At 46.4% G+C, this 19131-nt stretch overlaps 1 protein-coding gene across 1 annotated transcript in view; it reads right to left on the bottom strand.

The window, feature by feature from the left end:
• The window catches only part of RNF128 (ring finger protein 128), a 756868-nt gene that overhangs the window by 464127 nt on the left and 273610 nt on the right, over nt 1–19131 (bottom strand). The window lies entirely within an intron of this gene.

Below are 19131 nucleotides of genomic sequence, written 5' to 3' on the forward strand. Positions count from 1 at the left end.
GGATATACTACATGGAAACATGCAATCCTTATGCAACAGTCAGTTTATAAGCAAATTTCTTAGGTCTCAAGTCACCTGTATTAAAAAAAGGCGTAGCCGCTCATTTGTAATATTTTAATATTTATGGCAACCTGTTTGCTTTTTGCACCCAATACATTATTACAGGAAAGATAGAATCTCTCTGCGTGTTTCTACACATTCTGAGCTACAGCATTTCAAAAATCTGTTTTACATTGAACCAATACTCATATTTTCTTTGTAACAAATGTCTAAATGCTTCTGGTGTTTTTAATTTCTCACTACAGTTGCCCATGTCTGCAATCACACTATATATCTCCTATGAAAGAGTAAGACACCAAGAAGTTAAGTTTGTGGAAAAGGTACCCTCTGTTGTACATTAAAAATATATTGCAAGTCTCCCAGAGTTCCACAACCCTAAAACGAACTCAGACCTTGAGTCTCGTTCCTTCATACATTCATGGAAACTTTCAGTGGCTTGCAATATCCTTATAATGTACCACAGGGGATACTTTAACCCAAATATTAAGACAGGACAGACCCACACTACACAGAGGCATGTCAGAAGCTTTTTCAATGTCGAGGGGAAAATTTACATACCTAAATTCTGCCCTGACCACCGTTGCATGTGCCCTCAGTTTGTTAATCAGTGAAACTGCTGGCTGCCAACCACATCCCCATTGCAGTGATGCAGGCTGTACTGATAGGGCGACATACCAACAATTTCAATCCTGTTCAAAAGCTCATGTTCCTTACCATATTGTCTGTCCTATTGCTTGATCACAGTAGTGGGTGCCAGTTAATGTTCAATAATTAGCACTCTTACAACCAAGCACTCCTCCACATTGTAGCAGGTTACCAGAGCCGAAAAGTGTGCTTCGACGCCTTGTCTGGGGGTATAAAGAGCAACGTAAAATGCAATTGCAATTTCAATAACCTTATTATTGTGTGGACTCTGCTATCTGCTCTACGACTGCGCCGTTAATTTCCATACATTTTAGTGAAAGACTTCTCCAATGTCCTGCTCTGACCAACAAAAATTTGAAAAAGTCAAATGGATTACAATAAAAAGTTCAAATTGAAGAAACATTTCAAGACCTGCAGAACTAAATTGCAGAGTTGAGAGCTGTGAAATTAGGGGCTGGATTTAAGCCTTTCACCTGAAATTAAAAATCTTATTCAGCATTGATGAACTGACTAATACTTTCGAAGAAATTCCATTATTTTCAATTTAAACCAGCCAAGTAAACAGGCTGGAATCCCCCATCATAATGTTGCTACTTTTCGAGGACAAATCCAGGTTATTGGGGAGGTGGTGACTTCAGGGTTTTAACGAATGGGCACATGGCCAGCTGGCGTGGCACTCCCTTCAACCTCAAGAAGGCATAATGAAGGCAGCAGGGCCTCTCCTGGGCTGTGTATACTGGCTTTCTGCATGAGAGTTCTTTCGAGGTGGAGTGAAACGAGTTTTGCAGCTACAAACAACAATCACAATGACCTCTACTGCTCTCCCTGAGCAGAACACATGCCTACGATTTACCCAACCATTAACAAAGTCAACACTCAGAATTCATGTGACTAATGCCAATGCCGCGTTACCATCAGTGCCAGTGCAGCCCGGTCTGTCCTTACTAACTGAATTGCCATGAATGCCAGGTCATCAGTACAACGTTTAGTAATTGAGTTTCCAACAGTGTGAGTACCAGCTGTCTAAGCATAGAAAGTCACTCAGGATGAGTACTAAGCCATAGTAATCCATTCACCATCAGTGTCAGTATCACCTGTCCAAATCTGGCTAATGCGGTCACCACTGGTGCATGGCTTAGCAATTCAGCGACTATCCGTGCCTCAGGATGGGTGTGTAAGGCTTAGAACTCAGGCCTCATTCAGAGTTGGATGATAACAAAAAATTCTCTGTACTCTCTGAGACAGTAGCAGATCTTGAGAAGAGTACACTGCTAGAATTTCCTTCTCCATTCTATTCATGTGGCGGAGGAAAGTTTGCTGGTGGATTCTGCTGGTGTGGCGGACGAAAGTTTGCTGGTGGATTCTGCTCTTTGTGGTGGAGGAAATTCGTCCAGAGGGTTATTTTCCAGTTTTAGCACTTTCTCGAGAAATCAGAGGATTTTCCATCACAGCACAAATCTAAATAAAGCTCTCATTCTTCACCAGTACCCCCTTGTGCAAACCTTAGGTAAGCAGTCACCATCAGTGCTGGCACCACGGTGTACGTCATAGTAATCCAACCACCATAGCTGCCTGCATCGCTGGTGTAAATCGTCACTCCGTCCCTATCAGGACCATACAATCTGTAAGAGCCTTAATACAGATTACACCATGAGTACCAGTAACCGAAGACCAACACACAACAGGTCAGTTACTATCAATGGTTAAAAAACAAATGCAAGCCATACAACACAGTTACTATTACTACCAGCACTATAGTTCATGTCCTCATAATTCTGTAATCGTCGCTATCAGGACCATCAGTGCAAGCCTCAGTAGAACTCATTTACTATGAGTGTCAGTGCTAGAATGCAGTCCTTATAAGTCAAGTATCAAGGTTCCTGTACCACCAGCGTTGGCCTTAGTAACAAAGACCTCATTGTTGCAGATTCCTCAGTGCAAACCTACGTAACCAGGTTAATGACAGTGCTTGGCTTGTAATTTAATCAGCAACAGCAATGCAGGCCTCAGTAGAACAAGGCAGGTATTATTAACTCCATGGTCATTTGTTGTCTTTCGATCTATAACTTTCATATCTAGCAATGGATCACTCAAAGAACTGATACAAGGATAAATATTTGTTTTTGTTTTTATGAAGCAAGGATTTAGAAATCATAATACACGACACATTTACTGATGAAAAAAAAACGAAAAGCAGAAAGCGTACTTTGCACATGTTAAACACAGTCACACATGAAACTGAGACTAATGTAGTAGAAGCACCGTAAAAGGGTGCTTTAAAATGCAAGATGAAGAAAACATACATACAAAGCATACTAATACATATCAACGAGTTGCGCTAATGAGAATTTCCTATGAACATGTTGTTTATTAGCATTTTTGGATCAAAATGTTGCTGTTAATAAAGCTGCCTAGTGTTTCTAATGTCTTCTGTTACAATGCATCATTTAGAAATCAGTGCAAAAATGTGTAGAAACTAGGTATGATCTTGAAATTTCGCATAATAATACAAGTGATTCTATAGTTTTACGAAAAGCGAAAAAAGTATTTTGTAGTGGAAATTTTGAAAATTATATACTTATATAAATATTGAAAACATTGTGGTAGTAGTGTATTTTTAACATTAGTTATTTCCATGTAATAGAATCTGGTGAAAGTTCTACATATTCCCTATTTGAAATGATTTATTACATTATATTTGACATTGATTTAGAGGTTGTTTTTTTTTGTGAACATTTCTTTATTAGACACAACCGTTCACCAAGGCTGACGCAATGTGATAATGCTTAGTAGCACAACATTTCTACAGTAACGGTGAGTAGTACAGTATGTAATCATCAGTCACATTTTTCCATTTTCAGATTAACTCCCCTAACCCACAACTACACCCTCCCCCCACCCCCACCCGCACTGAAAGATCCAGCTTAACAGGCCCGCGTAGGCAATGGTTCGGCAGCAATAAGCATGTCAACCCAATAATGGGTTCTTCCAAGCTCTCCTGTTACATGTAAACAAACAGTAAATTTCTTCACGTGGTTCCAGCGAGGTCTGCTCCTTGGGCAGGGCTGGAAGCTATGTACATATCGTGCATGTGTGCAGGCCCCTCAATAAGCAGTTCATTACAATGTATGTCCATATCCACCCACCGTTATTACTGGTAGACGTATCCCTAGTCATCGTGCTCCTTAAGACCTTGCTCAAAGTCCGTCAACAGCTGGTTCCAGTCTAGTGAAATGGGGTGTTTACGGAGTCCCCTACGCTCTTCTCTATGTAGTTCCTGTCCCTCTGCTTTACCCCATCGTATCACCTCACTGCCCCAGTGTTCCACGCCTGGTGGCCTAGCTGACTTCCAGTTCATGGCTATTGCTCTTTTCGCCAGCAACAGCGCTAAATCCACAAACCTAGTAGCCACACTTCTCTTCTTCTCTTTGTGGCCTATTCCCAGTAGGCCAAATAATGCGGGTGTGTATGGCCTGCCGGCGCTAAGTCACTAAGAATGTGTTGAATCTCGCCCCAGTAAGTATACAGTTTAGGGCAGGACCAAAACATATGCAGGAGCCCCGCATCTTCTTGTTGACATCTGGGGCATGTGCCGGTAGCATCAGGGAACATCGTCCGCAGTCTGTGTGGGGTCAGATATGACCTGTGGACTATCATGAGCTGTATAAACTTGAATTTAGGGTTGCGAGATATCTTCTTTGGTAATCGTAGCGCCCTCTCCCATTCCTTATCATGCAGAGCCCGCCCTGCATCCTCCTCCCATCGCATTCTAAGGGCTTGCAGTGGATTAGGTCTGATGCCATGGGTCAGCCATTTCGTTAGGTGGCTGCCTGTCCCCATCAAATATAGCATAACCGTCAGTGTGTTAGTGTCAGGTTCCAGACCGCCTCCCGCCCATTGCGTGGTTATATAATGTGCGACTTGCGCATGCGTCAGAAACGCGGGTGCTTGGTGTTGCCTGAGCAAGATTGCGTTCGTCATGAGTCTGCCATCGGAGAAGAAGTCCCCAACCTGTGTGATTCCAGCGTCAGCCCAGGGACGTAGTTTCCGTTCCGACAGCAAGCCCGTACCCAACGGGATGCCCAACAATGGGATTGAGGGTGCATATGATGTAAGTCTGTTCGTGTAGCGTACGGCCCTTTTCCATTGTGTAAGCGCCAGCCTAAGCAGTGGTGGCGCTGATTCGGGTATCTTAGCTTTTGGAAGTATCAAACGGTGTATGTCCCCCCGTTGTCTGTCGGATTCCGTCATATCGAGTTCTTGGAGGTTCCGGCCCGCCAGCCAGTACGCCAGCCATTGCAGTTGACATGCATATCCGTATGCCATCAGATCTGGCACCCCCAAGCCGCCCCCATCTGTAGGGAGTTGTAATTTTGTCAGGCTTATTCGTCTTCTGCCTGCACCCCACACCAGTTCCGTCAGCATTGTGTTTAGTGACTTGAAAAAGGGGGCCGGTACAAGGACAAGCAGATTAGTGAAGAAGTAGACTAGCCTTGGTAGTACCACCATTTTGGAGATAGCGACTCTGCCCGCCACAGATAAAGGCAGGGAGGTCCAGAAGCGTACCTGGGATTTCAGGTCACGTATTGCCTTTCCCAGGTTGCCCTCCAGCATATCCTGTGGTTGGCGATATATCTGGATGCCTAAGTATTTAAAGGTCACGGGTGCTATTTGGAAGCGGTAGGGGCCAAACAGGAAATGTGTCTCGGCTAGTGGTCTGTGAAATCCGAACCCATACGATTTGGCTTCATTGATCATAAGGCCCGAGAGCCCGTGGAAAGCAGAGAAGATCTCCGATAATGGGCGCATTGGACCGGTAATATCATTTAAGAACAGCAATATATCATCCGCATACGCCGAGATGACATGGTGGTTTGCAAGTCTGGTGATACAAGTAGCGGCCGCAAGGGCTCGTACTTTTATCATTAGGGGTTCCAGTGCAATTATAAATAGTAGGGGCGAAAGCGGGCACCCCTGTCTTGTGGCCTTTCCTATCCTGAATGGGCCCGAGATACATTTATTGGTGCGGACCCGTGCTGTAGGACTCCGATACAGTAGGGACACCCAGGCTATAAATTCCGGTGGGATCCCAAACCTGGTCATTGCCGCAAACATATAGTCCCATCTGAGGGAATCAAAGGCCTGCCTAAGGTCCAGGGCTATGCATCCCTCTGTGTCCTTTGCCTCGGCATTGGCCACCATGAGTTGGCTTAACCTCCTCAGGTTCAGGGCGGTGCTTCTGCCCGGCACGAAGCCACACTGATCAGGGTGTTCCATATTAGTAATGATCTGGGATAGTCTTGTGGCTAGTAGTTTGCTAAGGATTTTAAAATCCATATTGAGCAGCGACAAGGGTCTATAATTTTCCAGTTGTAGGGCGTCCCTTCCGGGTTTAAGGAGAGACACTATCATGGCTTGTGAGGTCGTGCCCGGCAGCGCACCCCCCTCCACTGCCTCCTTGTAAAGTGTGTGCAGTCGGGGGGCCAGCAGGTCTATGTACGTCAGGTAGAATTCTGCCGGTAAGCCATCCGTACCGGGTGCCTTGTTCTTAGGAAGTGCCTTAATTGCCTGTCTCACTTCCATTAAGGTGATGGCCTTTGAAAGCTCCGTTCTTTGCGGCGCGCTCAATTGGGGAATGCATATGTCAGAGAAAAAGGACTCTAAGTCCTGGTCCGAAAGCGGTTCAGGCGTGCCATACAGTCCAGTGTAATAGTGTTGAAACGCAGCGTTGATCCCTAGCTGATCTTGCGTTAACACCCCTGCATCATCTCATACTTCCATTATAGGAGTGCTCGTCGGGTCTTTACGCGTTAGGCGTGCCAACAGCGTGCCCGCTCTATCTGCTTGTGAGTGCTGCCTGGTGGTATATTCCCCGTAGTCGACCACTCTCAAGTCTTCCAAAAGTTCCGCATGCTGTATGCTGGCCTCCTGGAGTTGCGTGAGAGCGCCGTCCATGCCTACCGCCTCGTTTTCGAGCAGCGCCAGGCTGTCCTCCACAGCCTTCAATTTCCCCAGTATAGTGTGTTTCATTCCCACCATTGTGCCCATCCCCACTCCACGGATGGTCACCTTGAAGGCGTCCCATTCGACCTGTCTGGAGCTGGCCGTGCCCTCGTTGTCAGTGAAGTAGTTGGAGCTTGCGTCCAGCAATGTCGCCCTAAAAACTGGGTCCTCTAGTAGTCCCGGAGATAGTATCCACGTCGGGATCGGGGTGGACAGCTTCCCCCAATGCAGTGTCAGTTCCACCGGATTGTGATCCGATAGCGTCTTACCCATGTGTTGTACTGAGGTAATCGACGCCAGTAGAGTCTTAGAACATAGTAGTCTATCGATTCTGGTGTGCAGCTTGTGGGGTGGAGAATAGAAAGTGTATTCCCTATGGGATGTGTGGAGTGCTCTCCAGGCGTCGATCAGGTCCCAGCCAGTCACCCAGCGTGCCAGTACTAGAGCCTGTTTTCTGCTCTCCGTATTGTGTAGTGGTGGATGTGACCTATCCATCGCTAAATCCAACACTGCATTGCAGTCTCCCCCAAGTATCCATTCATACCCCACCCAATCTGCTAGCACCCTGCCTATGTCTGTGAAAAACTTTTCTTGGTCGGTATTGGGGGCGTATACACAGCCTAACACTATGCAAATGCCATTGAGCAATCCCTTTGTGAACACATACCTGCCCTCCTTGTCCACCCGTGTGTCTAATGGTTTGAACGGAACTGAGCTTCGAACCCAAATGGCTGCCCCCCGGGAGAAAGCTGAGAAAGTCGTGGCAAAGAGCTGTCTCCTCCACTTCTTCAAAAGCTTAGCGCCCACCGCCGCATTTAGGTGCGTTTCTTGCAGATATGCCACATGGACCTGTCTCCTGTTTAGTTGCGCCAGCACCCTGTGCCTCTTGTGTATCGAGCCCATGCCCCTCACATTCCAAGTGCAGACCTTGTAAAGATTAGGAGAAGTCATTACCCCAAGTATTCTGGATCTGCGACCATGCCTCCGCCCCCATAGGAACTGCTTCCATGGTATATATCTTCAGTGCTTCATGTGATAAAACTACCCCAACTTTACAGTCCCTCCCCCCAACACAGAGAGGGCCAAACCAAAACACCCAACATGGGTAAAAATAATACTCTATCTTGCCTGCGCCTGAGGGGCGTGTGTCCAGCCGGACACTCTGTGCAGGTATCAACTAAGAGTCTCGTTTGTGTGGCCCCCTTCAAACAACAAGTGTCCTAGGAACTATTCCCATTCCCGTCACATCCAAGTATCACAGTTTCTACATTACCAATCCGATTATCATTAGTCCAATGGTTACATGTCTGCTGCCATCTGTGCCGTGATGCGTGGAAACAACTGGATACTGCCTTCCGCCTCCGACACCGTCGTATGAGAGCTGGTCGGGCTGGTGGACAGCGACCCATTAGCTGCATCGTGTTCCGCAAGAGCGTCCGTTGTCAGCGGTACCGCCACCAGCGAGGCACGGCCCGTCGCTGCGTCGCCCTCTGTCATCTCCTCGGTTTGTTCATGTTGTGGGCCTGCCTCCACTGGCGTCCGTGCACGGTTCTGTAACAGGTCATGATCCGCAGAGCCCTGCGTTTCCAGGTACCGTATCCATATTTTGTGGAGTCTGAGGTGGCGTGAACGTCACCTCCATCCATTCCGAGGCCTCCTCCGGGTTATCAAAGAAATAAGTCTTACGTTCGTGGATGACTCTGAGGCGCGCCGGGAAGAAGAGAGCATACTTCACGTTACGATCCCTGAGGGCACGCTTCACGCCCCAGAATGACGCCCTGGCTCTTTGCACCGCTTGTGTGAAGTCCGGATATATGGAGACCGTTCTATTTTCGTATTTTATCGGCCCCTTGTCTCTCGCGACCCTGAGGATTGTGTCTCTGTCCTTGAAGTGAAGAAGGCGCGCTATCAGCGGCCGCGGCGGGGCTCCTGGCTTCGGCGGTCTTGGGGGCACCCTGTGCGCCCTTTCGACGCTATACATCTGTGTAAGCTCTGCCGGGTCCACTACGGTCTTCAGCCAATCTTCCACGAAGCGAGCCGGGTTCGGCATCATCCACCCTGTCCCTTAGGTGCCGCATCTGCTTTTCCAAGGCTTCCAGCCGCGTAGAGTGCTCCGTCTGTTGAGGTATGAGGTCTGCGATGGCAAGCTTGTGCTCAGAGACCTTCTCCACTAGTTTCTTGTGATCGTCCTTCAGCAGGGACAGCCCCGTCGCTATAGAGTCAATACGTGTCTCGAGTGCTTCCCTAGAGGCCCTAATTTCCGTCAGGATTAAGTCCAGTTTGGCGTCCTGTACTGCGACTCCTGTGGGGGGATGACGTCTTCACCAGAGGAGGTCAGCGGATCCTCTGAGCCCGTCGTATGCGCTCCCTGTTGGGGGATTCTATTCCTCCCCATCGTCGGCGCCAGGCAACACACTCCGTGGGCCAGCAGTACGCAGTGTTCAGTGGCCCCTCGGTCAGTCCTTAGTCGCTACAAGGGCAGGTCGGCGCAGGGGAGTCAGACTGGGCCCGTACTACAGAATTATGTGCAGGTCCTATCAGGCTGGGCCCCTCCAGTCTCCGAAGGGGGGGGCAAGAGCGCCCACCGGAAGTGTGAGGCCCCCGGGTGTGGTTGGACGCCGTCAGGATGTTGATGGTCTGCCGCGCCTTCAGGCTGCCCCCCTCCAACTCCGGCAACCGAGGACACCCAACGCCCCTCACCGTGGATTGTGATACTGAAGGGTACCGACCCGGTGTGCAGTCCGGTATCAGCGCTGTGGGTGCTTCAGAATGCGCATTCCACCTCCTAGTCGCCGCCTCACGCCACCGAGTGGACAGTCTCGCCACTGTGGGCCGGGGATGCAAGCGTGTGGTAGGCCGCACCGCAGGGTGGAGCCGGGCGCCCAAGTTCAGCCTCCACCGCACCAGCCGCAGCGCACAAGTAGTCACCTCATAGGGGCCGGTCTTCCCCGGTATCTGTGTTCCCGGCTGGGTGTGTCAGGGCACAAAGCCCCGGCGAAGCAGGCAGTCGGCGTCTGCGGCCCCGGAGTCCTCCTCCTGATCGGCCGCCGGGCTCCCTGCCCCTTGAGCTCCAGTCGCATCGGTCGCTACACCCTGTTGCGCGGCGTGTACTCCCAAGTGGCCACTTGGTTCCGGTAACACACACCGGAGGAACGGGGGCGACTCCGGCCACAGTCGCGTCACGGGCTCCGCACCGGCAGCACTTCCGGTCCGCCACCAAGTTCACTGTGGGCCGCTGCTTACTTCGTGTATCTAGGCCGCCACCCGCTACGACAGCGCGCCAGCATGTATCTCGTAGCGGAGAGCCTCCGGGTCCCGCAAACACAACCGGACTCAGACCACATCGGTTCCGTAGGTAAGCAATGCAGGGTGGGGTTGTGGAGTTCACTTAGACAGGATATTTGTCAGGATGTATGGGGTTTTTCAACGGAGCTAATCTAGCTCACGTCCTCCATGCTTGGCAGCTAGCCACGCCCCCCCGACATTGATTTAGAGTTTATTTAATTTAAAATGTGTAATGACAATTTAAAGGCTTTTTCGAAAATGCTTTTTCTCTAATGATGATCCTAACCCATACCTAATACAATGATCCTTTTACAACTAGAGAAATGCTGCTTTATTTGTTCTGTACATGTATAACTTTCAACATTACTAAATGTTTCTTCAACATTCTGTGAATTATTCCTGTGGGAACAGAATTTCAGCTGTTGCTATAGATAGTTATTTTGTATTTCTTTTCCTTCTATGTTAAGCCTATGTAGACTTTCAAATCTTTTGTTTCTTACAACTAGCATGGGAAAGCATTTCACTGTTGTGAATGTCCTAGGTGACATTATAAGAATCTGAACATACAACAGTCTTTCGATGGTGGTATGATGCTACATCACTGGGACCTTGTTAGAGAATTAATAAAATAAGAAACCCAAAAGGAGTGGCTCCGCCATACCCCCCCCCCTCTTTGTGAGAGGGTGCTATCCTGATCAATTTTTGATGATCACTAAGAACTCATAAATATAACACTAGGGGGAGTGGAGAGAGAGGTGGACTCGGTCTCCCCAGCCACAATTTTAATAAACATAAAGAATCCACAGAAAAGTGTGTTTTGTTTGGTTCCTACAATGGTAGGGAGCACACTGTGTTCTTTAAATACCCCTCACACACCAAAAGGATCCTTGGTGTCATGCTTCATCATAGGGGTCTTCGCATCCCTCTACAGAATGCGGCGTGCTACTAACCAGCGACTACGCGGGAGCACTGACTCTATGTGTGGTGCGTGAGAATATTGGATGACGAATTAGTAGTGGGGTCAGGAGTGAATAGTGCGTGAATAATAAAAATTAAAAAAACACCTGGCAAGTGAGGTCTAAAAAACTTTTAATGGGCCTCCGTGCTGGTATTGTTAGAAGGGGTGTGTGGTGGAGGTATTTTGTATTTAATGTACAATACCTCTCATGTACATCGACATGTTTCGAAGCAACAGCTTCTTCTTCAGGACGGGGTGTACAGATCCCCACCTTACTCACGTCAGAATGTGAAATGGTGTAAATTGCCGAAAATATATGTTAGTTAAATACAAAAAACAGACTAAATGTGCCTATTTTTTTAATAGTTACTCATAAGTCCCTACATTGAGGACCTGAAAAAGAAAGAACACAGGGAAAAAAAGAAATATACATGTGGTATTTTAGTAGTAATATCCAGCATGATCGGATAGTGACCTAAAAAATGAAAACAAGCACTCTCTAGACACATTAGGTCATCCTATTTCGGTGCAGTGCCCTGTAAAAAATGTACAATTACAAGACAGACGAACACAAAACATAAATCACACACTCTAATCAACGTCCATTGGTTGTGTTGGTAGTCTGAGGTTCAGATGGTTCTTAAACTAAGGTAAAAAAGTGGTAAGGAAAAATGCATACTTGCTAACAATATTTGAATGGCATCATGAGCCTTAAACGGAGGGAACACGTGCTTCCTAGCAATCTATAATGTGAGGTAAGAAACATAGGGGTCCATTATGATGTCGGGCGGATTGCCTCCGCCAGGCTGGCGGTAGCCACCGCCGGCCTGGCGGAGGCATTCCGCCCGACATCCATTGCCCAATTCCCCCCCGCCACATTAGGATGGCGGGGGGGACCGCTGCGGTGAAAAACACCGCCCGCCTGTTTTCCGCCCCGATCGCCTTGCGGCCGGGGCGGAATGTGTTGCATATGGTGGCGGTGTCTGTTAGACACCGCCAGCCATATTACAATGAGCATATTGTCAGGCCTTTCCGTGGCGGCAATGCCGCCACGGAAAGGCAGGCAGTCTTTGGTTTGGGGCCCCCTGCGGCCCCCCTGGTGATGGCTGAGGAGATTGGTGCAATGGGGGGGGGGGTACCTGTGGTACCCCCCCGCATTTGCATACACCAAGCAGCAGGCACCGCGGGGTGCCTGCCGCTTCGTGTATGGAAATGCGTGCATTTGATTGTAAGATTGTGGCGGGCGGTGCAGTGAGCACCGCCCGCCACAATGTTAAATTGAGGATTGCGCCCGCCACTGTGGCAGGCGCATCCTAATGCACATTTCGGGACCCCCGCCCTTGAGGCGGGCGGTCCCGTTTCCCGATAGGGTGGCGGGCGGGATCCTAATGGCCCCCATACTGTCTTGATTTGTAACGGTACTCACTTCATTAGATGTTTTCCAAAGTCTCGTGGCCATTCAATCGGCTATGGCGTACTTACAAGTCAGGAGGTTCCCAAACCCCAACTGTCCCGTCCGCGGCTCCGTGGTTGAAAGTGGAGCGCGGCGGGCCAGCTTAAATATTCTCTTTAATTGAATGATTGGTAAATTATTCCATACAGCCTTGCGGTGCTCCATACCTTCTACGGTGTTTCCGGGCTCAGTTGCGAGGCACTCACCATATCGCGTCTGTCCCAAGTACGGGACAGCGCTTCCTTGGACATGCGTACACTCTCCCAGCACTTTTCCATTGGGAGTATGCGGATAGATCGAGACAGTGCTTACTTGCACATGCGTGTTAGCGGATACTGCTCTTTGAAGACAGGCGCATGCGTTGTAGTCCTTGAAATGCTATGGTAGTGTTTGTATCACTTCGAAACAGAATAGCGCTGTGCCTGAAAACCAGATCTCTACAGCGCTCGAAAAAGGTCTCGATAAAGACTGTGCCACTTATATGTTGTACCCATTTTGATCATGCCCTTCTTGTGGATTGATTGTGAATAAACTGCCAGGTAGTGAAAATTAGATCAAACCACCCCCAAGGTGGATTGCAGCCAAAGTGCCAGATAGTATATATTACCAACACACAGCCCTCAAAATATAAGGCTTTCAGTATGGGGTTTGTAAACCACCAGAGAGTATGTTGGGACAAAACCTGAGAAATGGTGGATGTGGCATGAATAGTTGAGGATGCTTAATGTACCCCAGGATAGACAAAAGCGGGGAGTGACACGCAGTGTCCACAGATAAAGTTAATTAAATTGATTCCAAGGGATGTGATCATTGAGACCCACAACATTGGTCCCTGGGCGAAACACCCAGCGTTGCTCTTTCTCAAAGAGGCCAGTCTCTTAGGGTAGTTGTTCTATTACTATCCCGGTAAGCCGCCTATATCTACGCCCTTACTACTTAGAACGAGAGGCTTTCCCAATGGGAAGTTGAAATAACTTCTTTTTGGTTATGTTTACCCTAGGGAAATTCCTTCTACCGGACTTCCATCATTAGGGATTCCCTGATCGGCAGACAAACTCACCTTCACTCTTACTTTTCCGGCTGGAAATTGAGTTATTAGTAAGGTGAGCCCTGCATATCACTGTTGGACCCATACCCGCCTCTGTTCGAGTCATATAACAATCACTCTATTTACAAAATGTAATCGGTAGCTAAGAGCCGATGTGAAAGCCTCTAGGGATCAATTTTTTTGCAAAATTTGTTTTTTTTCAGTAAAGAGTATAATGACGCTTTTCTCATCCCCCTACAGTTTTTATTACATCTATGCGGAAGTAAAGAACGCCGATATATTCCACGCGGGGACATCTCCACACAATATAAAGGTATTGGATGAGTTAGAACACTGGGAATTGCTGCGAGAACTCTAACCGTATTTTAGATATGTGATCATCTCCCCAGAGCCCCCCCTTGTGTTGATTTGAACCAGGCCTAATATTAGATGTAAAAAGTCCATACATATAGGGGAAAAAGAAGATGGTCGTCTATTTTTAAGAGACTGACAACTTTAGTGTCACGGGTTTCCAACGGGCAATTAGTTTTGTGTATACAAGATGCCCATATATATAGGAAAAAGATGGCCGTATATCTAAAAAGATAATGAGGACTCTGAAACTGTTGATCTCTAAGGGATAACTGGGTTTATACCCATATCCTCTAAACATGTTTATCCTTCTGTTCTTTTGTTCCTATGCAGACGATCGCCCCTTTTTTAGCGTAACCCGACCTCAATGGGGAAGAAAAATCCGATTACCTCATTGTCAAATTGAAGATCCCACTGAAGCACTGTATCAACTATGGACCCTCTGAACCCCAAATGTGGTTGAAAATCATTTTAATCTCAGGTACTTTCGAACCCCAATATAATAGTCTAAGGTTCTGAAGTCTATCGTTAAACACAGGGAATGTGCCTCTTTTTAACGGATAGATTTGTTCCATTTACTGCTTAGAAATACCAGAGATTGAACACCTGTCCGGATATACGTGGTTTCTTATAAATCTTCATCTTTGATTTTCCCATTGTAAGTATCCCTCATATTATCTGAATTTATATGTTTTATCCCCTATGGAATCTTTATTTACCACCACGATAGCGCTATTTGATTAACTTTAAAAAAAAACCTCTCTGACTGATATTCTATACCTAAGCCCACTCCGGCCTCTCTATGGTATAGCGATAGCACGTTTTGAAAAATATCCCCAAAAAAACCCCTCTATGGCACATAATTTTTACCTAAGTCTACTCTGATCCCATTATGGTATACCTTTGTGAACTCTTAGGGAAATGTAGTGGCACCCATGATGAGTGTGAATGAACTATAAAAGATAGTGAATGAGTGTTGAAAGTTTAGAATGCGGACATACCCATCTTCGCCCTGGTCTATCATGTAAAGACCTATGGCTTCTCCATCTTGGGAAGACCAAAATGTGGGAGTGAATATATGATATCAGAGCCTTGACATACATATCTAAAGATATCTGTTAATATGAATGATCAAAATATCGGATATATTATTGATGTTGAAATTGTTTTTTTTTAATGCATATGTGATCATCGTAATGAGAAATGTGTTTTATTCACAGCTTATGTGTCCCCCTCCCAGGTTGTACACCCCTGCCCTGACGAAGGTGCGGCCTACCTTGGCCTAACACCGAAACGCGCGTCGGCGTGATTCATATGGACGGCAGCATTCTAGTCCTTGTGGACAACATTTTTTCCATCAGCACTGCCCCCATAAACTGCACCCTTGCCCATGCAAGCACAATTCCTTCTTTTGACTGCAGGCTTTGTTGTACAAGTATGAATGATGTGTACGAATGAATGTGTATTTAATTGAATCCCTGAGTATATGTATGTATGTATATGTACCTTGTATGTATGGGAGTGTGTGGAACACCAATGTATGTTTAATCTTTCTCTTAGATATATCGGGTGAAATATCACCGCCCCTTTGCTTGTTTTATCAAATGAATCCTAATTGTATGTATATGGAATATATCCAATCTAAGAAATGCTTAATCTGAAAATATAAAAAATAAATAAATAATGGACTAAACCATTGGTGATGTTATTGGCTCTGATACATAGTTGATGTCACCCCATTTATAATTTTGTGTATCCCCTAGGGGTCCTTTTGAGATTTATCTTGGCAGGGTTGTTTGTTTTTTCTATTTTGTATTGCGTTAATCCCCTTTTCTCCTGCCTATATCAATAATTCCCTCGGGGAACCCCCTTCTATTTTGTAGTTGTTCTATTACTGTCCACTTCAGATCATTCACTGTGTGCGTTTCAGATAAAAAATGGGACGCCATTTTTGTTGTGCTCTTTTTACACCTGATGTTACTTTTGTGTTCTCCAATTCTGATCTTGGCTGGTCTTGATGTCATGCCAATGTATTCAAGGCCTCATGGGCATTTGATCATGTACACGATATTCTGGCTATTGCAGTTGGTGAATCTCTTTTGTTCCCATCTGCTTCCATTTCAGAATTTTAGTTGTCTACTTTTCTCAGTTAGGTAGCAGCTGCTGCAGTTACCACAGGGGTGGTGTCCCTGGACCCATTGCACAGTGGCTTGCTCAGGTAGGCTAGTCTGTAGTCGGGTATGGACCAGGATATCTTTTAGGTTCCTTCCCCTCTTGTGAGCGAAAAGCAGTTTTTCCAGGTTAAGATCGCCACACACAAGGGTCCTCCAGTGTCTATTCACGATTTTGGAAATCTCATTGGAGTATTATAGGTGGTTACACAGATGGATCTTTTATTGGGTTCTTTTTGTACCCTGTCCTCCGGGAGGGCATCCCTGTTTGCGTGCTCTTTTCATACCTCTGTTTATGACTGGTATTGGGTATTTACGGTTTTCCAGCTTTCTTTTGAAATCCACTGCTTGAATCTTGTAATCGCTCAAGTTGGAGCAGTTCCGTCTAAGGCGGAGGAACTCGCCATAAGGGAGATTATCACGTAGGTGACGTGGGTGGAAGCTGTCGTATCTTAGTAGGCAATTTTTTCATGTGGGCTTAAAGTGAGTGGTTGTCTTTAATAGCCCCCTATCCAGGTAGATGTTAAGATCCAGGAATACCATCTTGTCACCTGATGCGGAGCTAGTGAATTTAAGAAAGGGATTCCGTGCGTTCAGTCATACCATGAATTGTTCAATGGATTGAAGATCACCTTCCCAGATGACCAGCACGTCATCTATGTAACGCCTCCAGGTTTTAATGTTCTGTCCGTAGGGGTTATTTTGGTGGAGGATTTTGTGATCCTCCAGATGGTGCACATAGAGCCCGACCAGACTTGGAGCAAATAGAATAGAATCTCCTCAAAGATGTTAAGTGTCTCGTCATGGGGCAGACTGCTATAGAGACTTTCTACATCCAAGCTCAGTAGCACTTTGTTCACGGGGTTGAACAATAGATTTTGTAGAAGCTGCAGTATGGCTTTAGTGTCTTTCAGGTAGGTATCTGTGGCCTGGACCAGGGGGCGTAGGAAAGCGTCTGCAAACCTGGACAATGGTTCCAAAATGGAACCAATGCCCGAGACTATTGGTCTACCTGGCGGGTGTTCTAGGTCCTTGTGTATCTTGGGAATGGTGTAAAAATACGGGGATCCTTGGTGATTTTTGGACCAGAAATTCAGCCTCTTTTTTAGACAGCCAGTCGTGTGCCAGGGCTTCTTCCACCACTCCCATGATCCTGATACGTAGTTGCTCTGTTGGGTCCTCCTGCAAGTCGGTATAGTTCTTCCTGTCTGATAGGAGTCTGCTACACTCTTGGTCATATGCTGATGACGTTTGGACAACAATCGCACCCCCTTTGTTGGCGGGCTTGATAATGATTTCCTTGTTACCAGAAAGTTGGCGGATAGCTTCCTTTTCCAACTTGCTGGTGTTATGAAACGTGTTCCTGTTGTCTGTGGTTAGTTGGCCTAGATCTGTCATCACTGCTTTCTCAAAAGCAAGTAGCTCCACAGGTAGGCTGGCATCTGGCGGTGTAAACGTTGATTTCAGTTTCAAACCGGTGTCAGTGGGTCTGGAAGAAACCTCTTCCTTGTCTTTGAAAAAAAGTTGAAGTTTCAAATTCCGTACATATTCCTGCACTTCTGCGTGGATCTTGAAAGTGTCCAGTCTATTAGTGGGTACAAAGCCTAAGCCCTTGTTCAGGACTGCTTTCTGGATGTCTGATAGATCAAAAGGGGTGATATTGACCACTAGGTCGCCCTCTTGCTGGTTGAGGCTTGGTTCTGGAGTGCGCCCGTCATGCTCCTCGTTGCCACTCGTGGATCTTCTTGGTCTCCTGTCTGCCAGTTCACGTTGTTCCCCCTCCTGTTCCTGCCTCGTCGGGATCCTGGGCGTGACCCTAAAAAAGGTGGGAGTCCATAGAAACGTCCGTCATACTCTGGTGTCCATTGTTGAATGGTGCCACCGTTGGAGGTGGGCCATATTGGTATTGTTGGAATGCCAGAGGGCCTTGGTAGTGTTGGTATACCGGTGAGAACTGTCCTCTTACTTTTGGTCTACTTTGCTGATGCTACAGTCGGTAGCTGAAGGACTGAAACCTATTTTGCTGAACCATTTCATTTTCCTTTAATTTATTTGTTCTATGCTAATGGACTTACCCTTAATGGACTTTAAATCGGAACCATTTCCCCTTCTTCTTAGGATTTGAGATGCAATACAATACAATAACCAAATTAATCTAATACCTGTCTGTCTGAGTCTATTTTTAAGTCTTGTTGGTTCTTTTATTTAAACTGTGCTATTTTACTGACGTCTTTAATGCGCTGTAGGGAGAATCAGCGAGCTCTGTAAGAACATCAAATATTACTTCTTTTGTTCTGTGTTGCTGTTACAGAGCTTTTGGTCTTTATAATTCTAGTCCGACTTGACTTCTTCAGGAGGTTGGGTCTTCCCGTTGCTGTTCTTTATTTCAACAGTATGTTTTTGAGAGTGGTGTACCTTAATTTATTTGATCTCAGATTTGTGTGTTAGCTGTCAATTAATGGTCCTCATTGGTCAGCTAACGTGGTGCTTGGGCCACCCTAATTTCCACCCCTCCTATCGACTGAGAAAGATTCATCAAACAATTATTGTCTATGTGGTAAATGGATATGCTGCAGATTTTCTACTGGTAAAGAGCACAGCAGAGTTAGAGTAGTAAGGAGAGTATGCATATAATACAATTTTACTGCGCTTGCACTGCAACTTATTTTTTGATGGGCGATTTAGGGAAGTAGAGCAGGAGTTCAGGAAGGCTGGACAGATTATTTTTTTGTCCTCATACATGGCATTCAACAAATGACTGGAACTAGGTGCATACTAACTGGAAAGACCGGTTCTTCGCCTCTGCCCAGGAAGCCAAGGCTTTATTGAACTATATATCTGGAGGTATATGCAATCTGCCCAAACTCCATCAAAGTTTAATATGCCATAATCATTGGTCTTTACTATGCCGCTTATCCTGTACCGCACATTCCGGTTGATTTGGCCCCCTTACATTCCATCTCCAAAAAACATATCCCAAATTGGTTTCCACATTTTGATCCGTCTAGGTGATCCTATAATGCAATCTAACCTGCAGGTATTTCTAACATATAAAATCCATTGTCTTAGAGATGGTGTTGCCCATTTTGTGCATATTTCTTTCTACGTGCCATAACTATCAATGCAAATAGTAAATGTGCTTGAGATATATTCGCTA

This window comes from Lissotriton helveticus, chromosome 4_1, assembly GCF_964261635.1.
Source record: "Lissotriton helveticus chromosome 4_1, aLisHel1.1, whole genome shotgun sequence".
Lineage (NCBI taxonomy): Eukaryota > Metazoa > Chordata > Amphibia > Caudata > Salamandridae > Lissotriton > Lissotriton helveticus.